The sequence below is a fragment of the Eubalaena glacialis genome, chromosome 11 (assembly GCF_028564815.1).
Source record: "Eubalaena glacialis isolate mEubGla1 chromosome 11, mEubGla1.1.hap2.+ XY, whole genome shotgun sequence".
NCBI classification, from domain to species: domain Eukaryota; kingdom Metazoa; phylum Chordata; class Mammalia; order Artiodactyla; family Balaenidae; genus Eubalaena; species Eubalaena glacialis.
In genome coordinates this window covers 113,334,725-113,352,272 of record NC_083726.1, presented here as the reverse complement: position 1 = coordinate 113,352,272, position 17,548 = coordinate 113,334,725, and the positions used below count along the sequence as shown (strand labels likewise).

The window sequence follows — 17,548 nt, the reverse complement described above, 5'->3', positions numbered from 1 at the left end:
GAACGTATCCCCAAACGGCAAGAGTCAAATCAAGTGCATCCCAAACCTATGTTCTTTCTACTAAATCCCTTTAGTGCCCACAGCAATGCGGAGTAGAGAAAGAAAACTAGATTTCGGATTTTCTTACAAAGCACATTCCCCTCCATCACCACCAATGTCCTAGTTTTGGGCCTCGGACTCCTGAGCTCCCCTTTTGCAGCTTGTAAGCCACCAGGGCCCCTCCATTTCATGTCTCATCCTGGCGTATAGAGAGGCTGGGCCCTAAATATTTCCATGCTCTCTTCTCCATGCTTTGGCCCCCAAAGAGCCTCTCTGGCTGAGGTGCCTTCACATCACCCATATCCATAATGTGTTAGCTTAAAGTTCCCTTTCATTTTACTTGGGTTTCAATACTTTTCATCAGAAGCCAAAACCTTGTAGACTTTTTCCTCGATCTTGTCATGAAATTCCCTCAGAGGTATTTGATTCTAGAAATAGCCTCTGCTCTGCCACATCTCCTTGAAAGAAAAAAGACATCTAAATAACAAGCATCCTGCCATATTCACATACAAATCTCAGAAGGCAAATGGGTCTGTCGCCCTTATATCTGCTCTTCCTGTTCAGTTGCCATTTTTACCGATGAAGTGCCTACATTTTATTCCCAAAAAGGAAGGTGGTCAATATACCTCCAGCCTCCCATGTTCTCCACGTACGCCTTGAAGGGATCCTGATGTCCTGTGAACATTTTCTGCTGCCTTTGTCCCCGTGAAACCCTCCGGTGTGCTCTGCTCTGCTCCGCTTTCCCCTCTGGTCCCATCCTGACTTGACGCCACCCACCTCCCTCAAAACCGAGCTTCTTGGAAGCATCTGTCATTTCCACTTCCAACCCCAGCTCAAGAGTCTCTTGAGTTTTATCTGAGCAAAGGTATTTTAGAGCCAAAACTGATTTCTCAGAGAAGAAAAATCTCACTCTCACCTTCCCGGGTGACACGCCAACACTATTCTTGATCAGAAAGAATAAAGAAAGATTGGCCAGAATCAACTGTGTCATTCTAATGCAAGAAAAGGACCTCCATCAAATAGCAGGGGTAGAGCTGCTTTCAACTCAACCCGATGTGGGATGCAGACCGCACTTAATCACCCACCCGTGTTTCAGCCGCTGAATCATTATGGATTTTCATCCCCTTCCCCAGCCACCCAGCAGAGCGCCTGACGGGCCAGCAGTGGCTGGTGCTTGAGGAACGCACATGAGTTTTAACCAACCAGCAAAGCCCAGGACAGCACATCTGCCTCCTCAAAATAATCATGTGCTGCATCCCAAGGCCAAATGAATTCACCCGGCGGTTCTCGTGGGCTAACATTTACAGAGGCCCCTAGTGCAAGATGCTGGGTTAGGGAACAGGGATAAAAAGTGAGTGACACGTCATCTGGGCCCGCAGAAAGCTCACCATCAAATGTAGACAGATGCATGTGACAACCTAAAATGTGAGGTAGAATGGGGCAAGGTAATAAGTGTGTGTGCGTGTGTGTGTGTGTGAGTGTGTGCTGAAAAAAAAAAAGATGGGAAGGAAATATACCCCAATGTTACTAGTGATTATCTTTGTTTATTGGGTTTATGGGTGATTTTTTTCTCTTCTTTACTGTTTGCTACATTCTCAGATCTTTCTCCTTCGGATAAACATATATGTGATTTGGTGAGACATGAAGACTTTGCAGAGGATGGGGCACATACATGGGCCCTGCAGGATAGGGGGAATTGGGCAGGGAGGAAACGAGGGGAGGAGATTCCAGGCAAAGGGGGCAGCATGAAATGGCCCTCCAGGCTGCAGCAGGGGAAGGCCGATTTGGGGTAACGAGAGCAAGAAGACTATGCCTGGGCATTCACGTCGAGAGAGGTAGGACTGGGGGCCTGGGAGCCTGGGAGGCCAGGCCAAACGGACTCAGTTGCTTATTCTGTGCTCCTATCGCCCTTGGTGTTTGCTGTTAATACATCACTCATCACACTGCGTTACACTTGGTTCTATTCAAATCTATCCCCCACTAAATTTTTAGCTCCTGGAGGTCAGGGATCCTGGCTCACTCATTCTGTAACCATAGCATTAGCACAATGACTAGCGCAGAACAGGAGTCCACAGAAGCTTCTTGGATGAGTTGAATGCTAAGGGGGTTATTCTTTATTTCGTCGGTGATAAGCACTTATCATGGGTTCCAGAAACTTACGCACTTAAGGCAGCTAATACATGCCAGGCACTGTGCTGGGTGCAAGGACATTGTCCTAACTGATCCCACTTACAACACTGTGTGATGTCGACCGCCCTCGTTTACACACGAGGCTCAGAAAGGTCAAGTCACCTGCCTGAGGTCATACAGCCAAGGGTAAGAGAACCAGGACAGTTTGAAGACAGTGTGGAGGACGGAGTCAAACAGAAACCTCGTAGAAACAAGGAGACTAGAGCAGCGAGGGCCTCTGGTGACCTGGGATGGCCCAGCTGCTCAGAGTGGGGAGGGGAGGGGAGGGAAAGGCTGGAGGGCAGCCTGAAGGCAGTGCCGGCACCTGAGCAGGGACCACGCCTCGGCTGCTTCCCAAACAGGCTCGTTATTTCTGCTGTCAACTCAGGGACAGACAGCTCCACAGGGACTCACCCATCCCTTGGAAGAGCTCCCGCCTCTCAGAAACAGGGCCTGTGGAAGAGCCCCTCGCCAGCCCGGGCTGCGGGCACCCCTGCCACTCCCCATCCACCACAGGGCTTTACGACTTCCTGGACCTCGACACTGTCCCGACAATGTCCGTCAAACTGGCCCCGACCACAGCAGACATGAACTCCCCCCGCCGAGATGGAGACAGAATTGGGAGCCAGAAGTGGCATCCCATCCATCTCAATCGATCACTGGCTAAAGAGGTCAACTTTGCGGACTTCCTCCCCCGCGGCCCACCCCCCCCCCCACCGTCAGTTTCCTCATATGTAAATGGGGAGGGTCCATTTGTAAATAGGGCAGATCTTAAAGGGGCAGATGCCCTTTAAGACCCTCAGACTAGGTTTACTGTTGTAGGTTCTCAGGGACCTCGACCCCTCTCTAGCGTGTATGCCCATCGTAACAATGTGTAGCATCAGTCAACCTCTCCCTCTCCTGCCGGACCTGAGCTCCCCGAGGGCAGCTTGGCCCGTTCCCAGCAGCATCCTCAGCCCTGTCCTGAGTGCCCAGCACGAGGCCGCACCCCGTGTCTGCCCACTGAATGGACCGGTGGCTGGTCTTGGGGCCGCCCCTTCTCTGGGTTGTCCCCACCTGTGGGAAGGCAGCCAGCCCTAGATGTCCCATCCCAGCAGGGATTCTCCGGGAGGCATGACTCCCTGGGGTCCAGTTTCTCCCCACAGTTCAGGGGGCCAGTTAGTGTCAGATCGGTGGGTGTCCTCCACCCACCCCGGGAAAATCCCTCCGGTTTTCTTGCAAATAGGACGACATCGGAGGTGAGGTTTGGAAACAGTTTGTATGTCTGTGTTCAGAATACTCTGCTGCTTGACTGTAGACATCTGCACTGGTGCCCTCTCTCAGGATCACAGTGAGAGGAAGGCTCGGGAGGGGGCGGCTCAGCGCCTGGGGAGGCTTAGTGGCAGCAGTGGTCCTCCGTCCCTGACTTCAGCATCACGCTCACTTGAAGATGCCCTTCTTTTTCACAACCCGTAACGGGCAGGGGTTCCTGGAAGCGGGAGGATGCCCAGAATGACCTCTACCAGAGCATCCTATCCAGGGGACCCCAACATTGCTCCTCGAGGTCAGCAGCTGCCTTCCGACCTGCACCCAGCATTCTGCAGCCTCACCCTTGACATTAAAACAGAAGCCACTGACCTCACAGTGTCAAAGGGGGGTGTCCATGGAGGAACTGACCTGCTTTCTTTAAAGACATTCATCCCCACAAAATGACATGACGGTGTTCCTGTGCTCTTCCTTCATATCTGGGACACCAGGTGACGTTGAATCGCCAACACGGCTGATGGGTGGCTGCTTCCTTGTTTCTGCTTCTCTCTGCATCCTATCCAGGCCCCCTTGCCCACCCCCAGTTCAGGGCACTGTAGTCCCTAGACAGCTCCTGCCAGGCAGCATTTAATCGCTCCTCCACCCCTAAGGCAATCATTCTTAGGGTGACCTCTCTGCTCCCGTGCTACTGGTCCTTTCTGAGTCTGCTATTCAAAACAATGCCTGGGAAATGCACACACGCGATCCAGTCACGTGATTAGTGAGTGCCAGGACAAACACTCTCAGCTCCCGCTGGGCTGGCCAAAGAGTCAGGGAGGACTCTGGTTTCCCAGGCTCCATAAAGAACGTTTCCCTTGCTTGTGTTGGCAGAAAGTAGGGTTTGGGTCTGGGTTTCGATGCAGTGCCCACAAGATGCCTCCAAAAGATAACTGGCTGGTTATTAACAAAGTACAGTTGGCATTGTGCATGCTTGGAAGCTGGCTGCTCTCATTCCAGTGCGGTGGGCTGAGGACGGTCCCTCTGGGGTTCATCAGAAGTGATGGAGCTTTATTTAGGGGTCTGCAGAAGGGATCAACTTCTAAGACGTCGGCAGATCCACCCACTGATGTGGGTGAAGTCACCCAGACCTCCCGGGCTGGGAAACAAATGCTTCACTCAAACTCACGAAGCCGCCATGGAAAGAAGTCCCCCCCACCCCCAATGCAGGGAGGGGCGGAGAGCAGAAGGGACCCAGTGTCGAGACGTGCAACCCCAGGCCAGGCAGGCAGGCCTCCAAACTTCCAAGCCACATTGCTCCCTCCTCAGCATCCCTCGGTAGCCCCCATGCTTGTGGAATGAAGTTGAAACTCACTTCCCGGGTTCCTGGGCCTTTTGTGCTCTAAGGAGGTGTGGCAAAGGCAATTCCCTGAAATATGCCAGGAAGGATGGAGAGGAAAGGCATCGTCAACTTCTGGGGTGCTCTGGGGGGGCTCTGTACAGAAGGAGTTCCCACTCGTCTTAGGAACAGCCCTCTGTGGTAGCCACTCTGCCTCTATTCTACCTGTAGCCGTGCCTTCTCAATTTCATTCATTTTGCTTCCATTTCTGAAAAACTCCTTTACTCCCTCCATCTCACCAAATTTTTTTTAAATGGTTCTTTTTTTAAAATTTATTTATTTTATTTATTTTAATTTTGTCTGCGTTGGGTCTTCGTTGCAGTGCGCAGGCTTCTCATTGCGGTGGCTTCTCTTGTTGCAGAGCACGGGCTCTGGGCACATGGGCTTCAGTAGTTGTAGCGTGCGGACTCAGTAGTTGTGGCTCGCAGGCTCTAGAGCACAGGCTCAGTAGTTGTGGCGCACGGGCTTAGTTGCTCCGCAGCATGTGGGATCTTCCCGGACCAGGGATTGAACCCGTGTCCCTTGCACTGGCAGGAGAATTCTTAACCACTGCGCCACCAGGGAAGCCCCGTCTCACCAAATTTTATCCACCCTATAGGCAGAGCATTCGTTTCCTGGGGCTGCCGAAACAAATGATCAAAAACTGGGTATCATATATACACTACCAAATGGAAAATAGATAGCTAGTGGGAAGCAGCCGCATAGCACAGGGAGATCAGCTCAGTGCTTTGTGACCACCTAGAGGGGTGGGGTAGGGAGGGTGGGAGGGAGACACAAGAGCGAGGAGATATGGGGATATATGTATATGTATAGCTGATTCACTTTGTTATAAAGCAGAAACTAACAATTGTAAAGCAATTATACTCCAATAAAGATGTTAAAAAAGCAAAAAAAAAAAAAGCTAGGTATCTTAAAACAACAGAAATGTATTCTCTCATAGTTCTAGAAGCCAGAAGTCCTAAATCAAGGTGTCCACAGGGCCGTGCTCCCTCCGAAGGCTCTAGGGAGAGTCCTTTCCTTACTTCTTCTGGCTTCTGGCGCCTCCCGGTGTCCCTTGGCTTGCGGTTCCATCACTAGAGGCTCTGCCTCTGTCTTCACACGGCCTTGTCCTCTCTGGGTCTCTCCTCCGTGTGCCTCTTATAAGGACACCTGTCATTGAATTTAGGGCCCACCTGGATAATCCGGTTGGTCTCACCCGGAGATCTGTAGCTAAATGACATCTGCAAAAACCTTTTTCTGATAGGCTCACTTTCATAGGTTCTGGTAGTTGGGACAACCAGAACCTCTAAGTACATTAGAATCATCTGGGGACAGTTTTAGACTCCAGATGCCTGGGCCTCACTCCAGAGATTCAGTTTCACATGATCCTGAGTGCGGTCAAGGTGTGAGGAGCGGGGTCGGGGAGGGGAGCAAGGTTTTGTTGTTTGGTTTCTTAGAGTTTCCCAGGCTCGAGGGCTCACAGCCTCTCATCCAAGCAGACATCATGGGTGACACCAACTTTCACTGATAGGATGATTTTCAGTTTACTCACAAATCACACTGCCTGTCATCTATTGTTTTTTCAGTGTTGCACAAAGAAGGTCAGAGATCTCCGAGATCATTTCGTCCAATGGTGCCCCTCCCTCTCCAATCAACACCCAATTTTTATAACAAATATTTGGAAACGCCCCTTTCGCCACCGGAAATGAAACTCCTAGATAAATCAGTTGACCCATATGCATCATTAAGCTCTAATTGTAATCTGAAGGAGAAAAGGGAATGCCATTTATAACAAAATAATAACTTTTTCAGTAAGGAAGTACTCATGCGTGACTGCCCTGGAACTCAGAATGAGGCAGACAATGCTTATACCTACTCATGATGGGTAAGGTTAGGCTAAACAATCCATATAAGGAGCACAAGGAAATAAAAGAGCAGAGGACAACAGAATAAAACACATTAGCATGAGAAATAACAAACCCATTTACCTGTCTGCATCTGATAACAGGAAGGAAATCACCTCACTGTGAAATTAAATTACAAGTGTGGAAATAGAGAAAACAAAGAAGTAAATTATTCTTGTGAAGGAGCTAAGCCCTATATACAAGTATGATGTAATATACTTTAGCGTGCTGAGACATGGAACAAAGTATCATGGAAAACAAGTCTCTAACCTGGAAACTCCACCCATGGAGGGGGGGTAGGCACACATATTCAGTCTTTTTTTTTGAATTTTTGAATTTTATTTTATTTATTTTTTTATACAGCAGGTTCTTATTAGTTATCCATTTAATACATATTAGTGTATATATGTCAATCCCAATATTCAGTCTTTAGCATTAAAAAAGCCTTGGAGGGCTTCCCTGGTGGCACAGTGGTTGAGAATCTGCCTGCCAATGCAGGGGACACGGGTTCGAGCCCTGGTCTGGGAAGATCCCACATGCCACGGAGCAACTGGGCCCGTGAGCCACAATTGCTGAGCCTGCGCGTCTGGAGCCTGTGGTCCGCAACAAGAGAGGCCGCAATAGTGAGAGGCCCGCGCACCGCGATGAGGAGTGGCCCCCGCTTGCCACAACTAGAGAAAGCCCTCGCACAGAAACGAAGACCCAACACAGCCATAAATAAATAAATTAATTAATTAAAAAAAAAAAAAAAGGCTTGGAAACACTATCTTTTTCCTTTAGGGAGTGGGGAGAGGAAGATGGATTGGAAAAAGTTGTTTGGTAGATCTCTAATGAGAACATCAGAGTCAGAGTGAAACACACAGGCAACCCCAAAGAAAATCATTGTAATATGTAAATTTTGCAAGAGGTTTCTTATCATTGAACTCCATATATATGTATATAGATAGATAGATTAGATTATACATATACATACAGTAGAATATAAACTATTTCAAAAACAGCTTCTATAAAGAAGTTCACTGAGATGGTGGCATCTCAGGTGCCTGCTAATTTAATAATGTGCCGTCCTATGTCTATGTCTGTTAGATGGAGTCTCGAATCTCCTGTTACAAAGGTTTCCTTGCCTTTGCAGTAACTCCACGTTGCACTGAAACCCTTTTCAGTTAAATGTATGTTTGGAAATGCTCTAAACTAGACAGAACGCGTGAGTGGGGAAATTATCCAATCACCTCAGGACTCTGCCTTTACTCCATTTAGGCTTCTCGTCCCAAAACAACCAGCTCCTACATCACTGGGCTTTGGGCATAACTTCTCTGAAAATGTTTCACACTACTATGTCAAAGGTATTAACTGATTTCTCTTTGTGTTGGATTGAGTTTGGCAGGGCAGGTGACGATTCTTCATTGATGGGGTTGATTTGCACATGGAACCACAAAGAGCATCCCTAACCTGCACCCACTCAATGCCAAGGGCATCTCTTAGTCACATGGCAGCTCAAAGCCACCCCACAGATTTCCAGAATGTCCTGTGGGGCTTCAACACTCAAAGCACTGTGGTCCTTGGACCAGCAGTAGCACCTGGGAGTCTGCTGGAAATGCAGGATCTTCAGCCTCGGACTAGACCTACTGCATCAGAATGTTCCTTTTATAAGGAGACCCCCAGGTGATTCATCCACTCACGGAACACAGCGAGGCACTACTCTACCGACCCCATCAGGAATCCTCACCAAGTTCAACCTCATTCATTTCTCCAATGAGGAAATAGGCCCAAGAGGGCAGGTCAGCTGTACATTTTGCTCCTTTTTTTTTTTCTAATTGAAGTATACTTGATTTACAATATTGTGTTAGTTTCAGGTGTATAGCAAAGGGATTCAGTTATACATATGCACATATATATGCATATATCTATGTTCTTTTTTCTTTGATTCTTTTTCATTACAAGGTAATGAATATAGTTCCCTGGGCTCTACAGTAAATCCTTGTTATTTATCTCCTCTCCTTGTCACTAAGTTCTTTGAGGACAAGAAGGACACAGGATTTTTCTCTTGAATGTCCACCCAGCTGCCAGCACAGAGAAGCCCACACAGCTGTGGCCCTAGAAGTGCCTGTTGTCTGTATTCCCTCTGGACTCCAAATTCTCCTTTGTACCCAGAAAGCAGCTCGCTCCCTTTGCTCGTCCACAGAAGCACAGGCTACATCCCCCCAGCCCTCACGGTCACTGGGGCACATCTACCACCTTGGTCATGTCAGTTTCACCACCAGCCCCAGCTGCACAGAGGACCACAGGGTTTGAAGAGGCACTGGCTCCCTCCCCCTCCCCCTGCCTGTAGGCCCTTGTGGTTAGCATCACACTCGAGAAAGAATAAATAGGAAGCAACCCCCCGCCCCATTGTTCTAAGATAACCACAGAGACGACAGATGCTGCAAACTTGGGGGAGATGAAAGATAAACAGTGACAATAAAAAACCAAGAAAGGCGTGTCCCAGTGACGAGAAGCCCCGGCCTGCAGATCCTTCTGCTGGGGTGTGATTTCAAAAGTCCAATACGGCGGCCTGTGAACTGTGCCCTCCTGGCCCCATCCCCACCCCCAGGCTGGCCAGGCTGGTCCTTCACTGGGGAAGAGAGTAAGTGCCTCACAGGGAGGTAAGCCCAGCTCAGCTGCTCAACAAATGACCAGGAACGAGAAAAGCTGAGCTGGGGGACAGCGAGGGGAAAGGAGGCTTCCTTCCAGCTGCCTCTCGACCCCGGCCGAGGTCGTCTCAAGGAGCCCACGGCCTCGGGAGAGTAGGACCATCAGCCTCCCCCCAGGCTGCGGGCAGAAGGATGGCTCAACACCTTAACTCACAGCCTCCGCTTCCGGGCCCCGCTTCCTTCCTTCATCAGGCAACGGTGGACCCAAGACAGGAAACCACCCACCTCCTTACTCCACGGTGAATTTGTTTCTCTTGTCAAGAAATTCAGGACCCAGCCTGACACATCCGTGTACCAGGTGGCACTGCAGCTTTCGGTCCACATGTCCTCACTTGGCCCCTCCGACCAGGATGTGGCTCTTTCGCCTCATCTCTCACGCCTGGCACAGGGCCTGGCATGCAGAAGGCGCTCCATAGATGTTTGGGTATAAAAGACCCTCAGGGGCAATGAAGCCAATTCCTCTCTATACAATGTGACAGACCGCAAAGGATGAGCCATCGCCTTTGTTAGGAGAACAAGATGGCATCCTCTTTATGTGCCTTCTTTGGGGCACATCGCCATCCACCCATTTTCAGAGATGTTCTCTTTGTCGTGACCGTCCTCACCATGCCACCACTGACAACAGTCACAAAGGTGAGAGGTGTAACCGTAAACCACACCTCTTTTTTAAGACTCTGGAGGCAGCATAATATATCGGCTAAAACAACAGGTTCTAGAGCCTGAAATTCTTGGGTCAGATCCTAGGTCTGCCATGTACAAGTTATGAACCTTGGCCGAGCGACTTCACTCCGTTACTGTTTTATTGTCTATAAAACAGGAGTAGGAATACCATGTCCTCATGGGGTGCTGGTGCGATGATATATGTCATCGAACAGTACTCTTGACTGTCTTGTTCGTTTTTACTGCTGGTCTCTGAGCAGCTAAAGTTCTCCAAGCAGAGCAAAAGCAACCAGCGAGCAGAGTTCCTTCCCTCCTACTCTGAGATGAGAAGAAGGCAGGGGCCTAGCAAGGCAGGGATGCGCTCAAGCGCTCAGACGGTAACACACAGGGGCCGACCCATCAGGTGCAAATGAAGCAGAATCACATCCACGTAGACGTCTGCCCTTCCCTTTCTTCAGGAAAAAGACAGCCTCCCTGGCTTTCATTTTCCACTTTGAAGAGACATGAGGACGAGAGCAATTTCCCTTCCTTCTTAATCTACTAGGAGAAAAGCAGCACCCTCATCAGCTCAGTGAGAGTCAACGCTCAGCCTCAGTGGAGGAGACAGAGAGGGGGTGGAGAAAATGTTGGATGTGGGCAGCAGGCTGGTCCCCACTTAGGGACCCTTAGAGACAGCTGCCACTCGATCCAACCGGCTGTCAACAGTCATTAGAACCCAGTGTTTCCAGCCCTTTTGATCATTCAAAGATATTTCCGAATTTTTAAATGTTGTACGTGTTCAGGTACAGGACGAACTGCAGTTTTATTCACTGCAACGTTACTTGTAATAAACACCAAACAGCTATAAACAACTTGTGTCCATCAGCAGGGATTGGTTGAATAAATGACGGTGCATCCATACAACAGAACACTCACAACCATACAAAATCTATGGGATGCAGCAGTTCTTAGAGGGAAGTTCATAGCGATACATATAACGGAATACTACGCCCCTGTGAAAAAGAAGGAGAAAGCTCTTGGTTCACTGATAGGGAAAGATCCCCAAGATCAATGAAGCGAAAAAAGCGAGGCAAAACAGCGTGTATAGTATGTATACTATAATTATGTAAGAAAGAATGGGATGGAGGGAGAATGTATACCTGTACTGCTTCTTCTTTGCAATAAGAAACTCTAGAAGGATGTATAAGAAACAAATAAAAATGGTTACTGGGGAGGGGGCAGGACGGGCAGATATCTTTCTATAATGATTTGATTTTTGAGCTATGTGAATATAGCACTTACTCCAAAAATAATATAAAAACAATGTGAACACCAGCCACTGTGAACAACACACATCTACAGGCTACACATGGCCTGTTGGCCTCAGCTTTACAACCTCTGCACTAAGGGGTCCCGAACGGGAGGCAGAAAGTTGGCAGCAAGGGGTCCAAGTTGTATTGGGTCTGAAGACCAGCAGGCTGTTCAAATCTGGCATCTGGAACCCCCTCTCGGTTGCCTGGTAATGAGCTGGTTGGGCCCAGGGGCTCCTGTTCTCCCAGGAGAAGGGGGTGCCACTCTCCACCCCCTTCGGAGCTTGGGTTTCTCCACCTTCCTCCCAGTTAAGGTTGACCGGAACCCAGATGGTCTGTTTGCTCCCTTCTGTTGAGGCCTCTCCCTGACTTGTCCTATAAAAAAGGTGCAGCGATAGGAGCGTGGCGTCCCTCCACTGGCCAGAGCATCATGTGTTCCACTGGGCCCAGCCACGTTCCCTGGAGGATGCCGAGAGAACAGAGGACACGGCCCGCTGATTCAACTCCCTGTTCCTTCCACCCCCACCAAGGGACACAGTAACTATTCACCCCTGGCCCCGTGTACGTCCTAGTCTTGTCACTGAAAAGAGCTCACTTAGTGTTCCAGGTTGAATTACGATCTCCAAGAAAAGGCACAGTGAAGTCCTAAATCCCAAGACCTCAGAAGGTACCCCAATATGACTGGTGTCCTCAGAAGAAGACAGTCACGTGAAGACAGAGACACACAGGGATAAACCGTGTGACAACGCTGGCAGAGCGTGGATTACGCGGCTGCAAGCCGAGAAACGCTAAAGATTGCCGACCAACTGCCAGAACAAGGAGGAGGCCAGGAAGGATTTCCCCTGCAGGTCGGAGAGGGAGCAGGGCCCTGTCGACACCTTGACTTTGGACTTCCATCCTCCAGAACCGTGAGACAACATATTTCTGTTGTTTTAAATCACCCAGTGTGCGGCACTCATTAGGGCAGCCCTAAGGAATGAATACACTCAGGCCAGCTCTAGTGGCAAAGGCATCTGACATTCTCCCACCTCACTAGGTGCTCAGGAGATGCTGATGGCGACTCTGCCCAATGAATGAAAATTCTAGGCCCTGACTGATCACGTTTTATCGCACAGGTATACAGCGAACAATCACACAGTACGCAATTACTGAGTACCGACCTCGTGAAGAATATAAGAGAAGTAGAGTATTCTGTGACTGCCCTCAAGGAGTCGACAATCTGAAGATTTAAGACAGACACATAAAATGTAACAACACACGTCAGAGTGGCCAAATAGGCGTGACTTCACCCCCCAGCGGACACTACATCGGTCACCCGTAACTAAACCCCACTGCGCTGCCATCCGCACTCCATCTTCTACTGTATTGCATTTTGGCTGAAGAACTGGGGAAACGAGAATGTCAGGCTAGCAGACAACTTCTAGAAGCTGTCACCCCTGCTCCTGGCCTGGAACTCAAACTTCTCGCCCACCGCGGAGGCCCACTGCTGTCTGTGACGTTCATCTGCCACCCTTGATCGAAGGCTCTCAAGTTGGTTTCTCACCCACTTGCTTTTTCTGTTCAGAGAGGCAGGCCCTGGAGGGACAGTCAGCCTTTTCTGCAGCCCTCCACAAACCCGGCACGCAGAAAACACAAGGGCCACATGGTCTGGGAGTACACTTTGGTAAGCTGACCAACAGATTTTAAGAGGGGCTACAGAAGATGAGAGATACTGTCTCCTGTGGCATCATTCCGAACCTCTGCTCGTTCGGCCCAGCCTTCCTGCAGGTGGCTGCTCCCACCATACCTGCCTCTAGGAACCTCTGATTCTCACCATAAGAAGCCTCGTGTCCAGCTACACACCCGGGGTGGGCAGGGGTGGGGGCAGCTCACCTTGACTGGTCTGTCCTGCGGTTTCTTCTGGATCCCGGTCTCCGGGGTCCTGCTGCACCGGGGCTCCTCCTGCAGCTCTCTCCGTAGTAAGAGCCGTGGCCGTGCTGAGTGCCAGGTGGAGCCCCAGGCCGGGCTGACGAGGCGAGGTGGCAAGTTGCCGCTGCCCCACCCTTGACAAGCAGCCCAGTGGCCCGACCGTGGCTCCAGGCCAGTCTCCTGAAGGGCAGCTGTGGTCAGGGCGGGACCTGCCGGCGGAACACACAGAGGGAAGGTGTCCTCAGTTTGGCTTCAAGTAACTCATTATAGATCTCAGGATAGAGAACACCCTGAAAGTCTCTTAATTTTCCTCCTGGGACTTCTGAAATCAACTGCCAGCTGTGGTCTGGGTCAGGTTTTGCAGCAGACCCTGGTTGCCTGCCTAATATCACTCATTTTTCCCTTCCTCCTCTCCAAAAAGATTCCAATTTTGTTCATCACTCAGGGTAATAAGCGACCTTCTGCTCAGCTCAGGGCCCCATCCAGTCAAAGCAAGTGCAGGCCCTTGCCGGAGGGTGGTGGGGGTGGGCTTCTGACCCCCCTCTGGTCACTGAGACAGGAGAGGGGCTTCGTGGGAGGGACCCTGGAAATGTTTTCCTGGCCCCTAAGGGAGATGCAGGCCCACCTTCCTCTGGTATCAGGGAAGTGGCAGGATTAAGCTTTGTTCTCTGGGATGAGAGCTTTAATGCTGACCTGGGACTCCATCCACACAGCCGTGAGAAATCACTGAAGCTACACCTAAAGGCTGCAAGAGGCAGGATCTGACTTGCATGTTTAAAAGGTGACTTGGGTTCCTTGTGGGAATAAATTTAGGAGGGGGAGTGGATACACTGAGACCCGTTAGGGGAATATTACAGTCCAGACAAACGCTGGTGTGTCCTGACCAGGGCGGAGGCAGATGAGTAGGTACAGGTGAATGGATGCTAGGCTATTTAGAAGTGGGATCAAGAGGATGGAGGGGTTCGATGTGGCAAAGGCAGAGGAGAGGTGGAGGCTGCCTTGGACTCCGCGGTCCTCTCTACATCCATCCTGGAAACTCTCAGAGATAAAACGACTCCTGAAAATCTCCTCCTCTTGTTTGGTCAATGCTCCTTCTGGCATCACGTCCTCGGTGGGTGGGTGCTGAACAGAACAAGTCTCCACTGGGTGAGCCACGCCATGACTGCTACTCACTGAGGTACCTCATGAGCTGTTCGGGGCACTCACAGAAGCCTTCAGTGCAGGGTGGGCTTCTAGGTCCAGAAGGCCGACCTCCATTGCATTGCTTTTCCCTCTCCTAGTTTTGTCAATACTAAATAAATATGTTGGACTTCTATTTCCCGTGTTACGGCAGGCTAAGTACTTAGACGGAACCTCCCACTGAAAATCTTGTATAAATGATAAAAAACAATATTTCTAAAAGCATTGATAAGCTGGCAAGAAAGGAAGGAACTCACTGGCCAGGCATGTCTTCAGATAATGGGATATTCAGGTTCTGACTATAATAATGACTATAATGTAATTAAAGAAATTAAAGACGTGCTGGTAAATATGAACAGGGAACAACAACGACAAAAAAACATGAGAAATAATCAAGAAGATTTGAAGAAAAATGGACCCAAGAGAATTTTTAGAAATAAAAATTAAATAACTGAAATCACAAACTGTGGACAGACTTAATAGCATAGTAGATACAGCCTGAGAAAGAAGCAGTGAACTAGAAGCTAGGTCAAAATAAATTAACCAAATGCAAGAATCCCCCCCTCTGCTTCAAGTGTGAGACAGAATTCTAGCACTTTTCCACGTCGTAAAAGGCTGCACTGCAGAGCTGATGCTTTAGAGGTTTTCTTTTCATCTTTTCAGTAGCAAGCCTAAGATCTTTCAGACAAAATATTTATGATTTCTTTATTTTATAAATACTGCATGTGAACACACAAGCCCCAGGGATAGACCCTGGATTCCAGCTTAACTCACAATTTTAAAATAAATTTGTGTTCACAGTTTCATGAGATCATAAAATACGTGCTGGCCCATCCATGGGGGCAAAATGGCCTGTCCTGCCCACCCCTTCCCAGGGCTCTTCCGCCAACTAGGAGGTAGCAGCACACAAAGGATCCCTCTGTGCAGCTTCTGCATCCCACCCCCCCGCCCCCGTGCTGACAGATACCCCCCCAACTCCACCCCTAACTTCACTCTCCTTTTCATTTAGGACAAGGAAGCCAAGCTAAGGAAAGTGAGCTTAGTCTCCTTTAGATTCTCTGCCTAATTTTCATATGGCACCAATTTGGTGGTGGTGGGCAGGGAGGGGAGACTGGGATGGAGAAGGGACAGATAAACTCAGAACCAGTCTTTCCCTGATGATGTCAAGGAAACAAATAGCACCAGTTAGGAGGTCCTAGGGCCCGGGCTGACATCCCTACTCTGCCCTATGTGTCCCCACGCAAGCCAGTTAACCTCTCTGACTTTATTTTCCTCACCTGTAAATTGGAGTCAACAATTATTCCATATTTGTAGAGCATTTTACAATTTCCCAACTGTTTCCTCAGTCATAATTTCATTTACTATGCACCGTCAGGTATATAATACCCAGCATAATGCTCACCTCACTGCTGTAAAGATTTAAAAGCAGAGCGTGGACGGCTGTGTACGCGGCAAAGAGCTCCATCCTTATGAAGGATCATCACCAGCGTCACATGACTGACCCTCTTAAGAGCGGGGGCTCTGCTGTCCAAGTGCCCGTGCTTGGATTGATTCTACGCTGACCGGCTGTGTGACCTTGAGCGAGTTGCTTAGCTTCTCAGTTCCTCCCTTCTAAGTGAAGGATGATAACATTAGCCCCATCTCGCAGCTCAGGGCTCTGTACACGGGAGGCTCTCCGGGAACGAGAACTGACTGTATCGACACCAAGTTAAGCCCACGGGTGTCTGACCACACACATCCGCACTCCCTGACTCCCAGCATCCTCCATCCTTTCTTATCCGTGGTTACATCCACTCTCCCCACGCCTGGGCAAATATTTGCAAAGGGAGGGCAGAAGCTCTGAACAACAGGACACACTGTGGATGGTTTCTTGAAGACGACCAGCCTTCAGATTCTCACTAGATTTGTGGGTGTCTCCAGGCTGCTCTGGAAGGAAGCAGAGCCCAGGGTCCCTGAGGTCCCCGGCAGCCCGACTCTTCCCACTGCCAGCTGAGGGTCTTGCTTCGGCGGGCCAGAGAGTTCTGGAATATAGGTCGCCGGCTAAGCCTCAGTCCCCTAACAGACTGTGCGGCCACCCTATTAAAAGGCACCCAGGCCTGAGCCGACACCACGTGGACCTGTTAGATGACCTACGAAGCAAATGGTTAATTAAGCCCAACTTGATGAATGGATGGAAACCACTGGGTTGCAAAAAATATAAGCAGCCCCACTTAAACGCACTTTCACCTGTCACTGCTTCATCCCACTGTCACGAGCTGCCTAAGAGACGGGAAGGACAGCTATTTCATCAGTGAGGCAGCCCAGGCCCACCACCAGCACGTGGAGAAGCTCCTCCCGACACGAACCTGCCACCAAGCACAGCTGCTCACCCATCTGCCGGCTCTCGTCCCCGGCACTGAGTTCTAGAACTGCATCCTAGGAGGGCCGCATCAGGACCCCATCAGATGGGGCAGGGCCAGAAGACGGGAGCTGGTCACTCAGCTTGTGTCTTAGTCCCAGGAAAGAAAACACATGCTCAGTTGGCCTGGAGGTCAAGCTACCTGCCATCGGCAGTGGGGTGGGTACACGTGTCCCCCGGGTGATAGCGAGATGGTCAGCCATGACCATCCCTGTGCTAGTTAGCATCTCTTTCTAAAGTGACTCTGGACAGCCTAGCCCAGAGACTCCGCCGGCTGCAGACGGAGCATGGCACCACTGCCCGGTGAGGGACACACCACAGCCCCGGGCAGGCAGGGGCAGAGAGGTCTCCACCAACCATTGTGACCAGACCTCGGACGGGGCCAACTGTGAAAAGCTGCCTTTGGCCCTATAACCAACCAGGGCTGACGAGGCAGCAGACAGGAGAGAAATCAACAGCGGCCTATTGTTAAAAGGGTATCACCTGGCTTCTCCTTGCCGTCTGTTTTGTTTGGCTTTCCTGGTGGATAAGTTTGTACGAAGGGAGTCAGTCTCTGAGGGTGGGCCTACCTGCTTCCCCCTCAGCCCCACAGCACCTTCTGTGGGGCTCCGATCACCATCTCCTTCCTAACGGAGCGTGGTCCATGTAACACACACACACACCCATGCAGATTCTAGAGAACCCCCTCCAGAGCAGACACTCGTGTGCCAGGC

General features: G+C 50.1%; 1 protein-coding gene across 2 annotated transcripts in view; it reads right to left on the bottom strand.

The window, feature by feature from the left end:
- The window catches only part of CRACR2A (calcium release activated channel regulator 2A), a 114,154-nt gene that overhangs the window by 89,236 nt on the left and 7,370 nt on the right, over window positions 1-17,548 (bottom strand). Inside the window, exons 2-3 of one of the 2 annotated variants that reach the window (XM_061205881.1) lie at window positions 13,223-13,467; window positions 12,511-12,569 (exon numbers count right to left, since the gene is read on the bottom strand). The gene's annotated coding sequence lies outside the window, so the exon portion shown is untranslated. The remainder of the gene's footprint in view (window positions 1-12,510; window positions 12,570-13,222; window positions 13,468-17,548) is intronic. The other variant, XM_061205882.1, reaches the window with a different exon arrangement.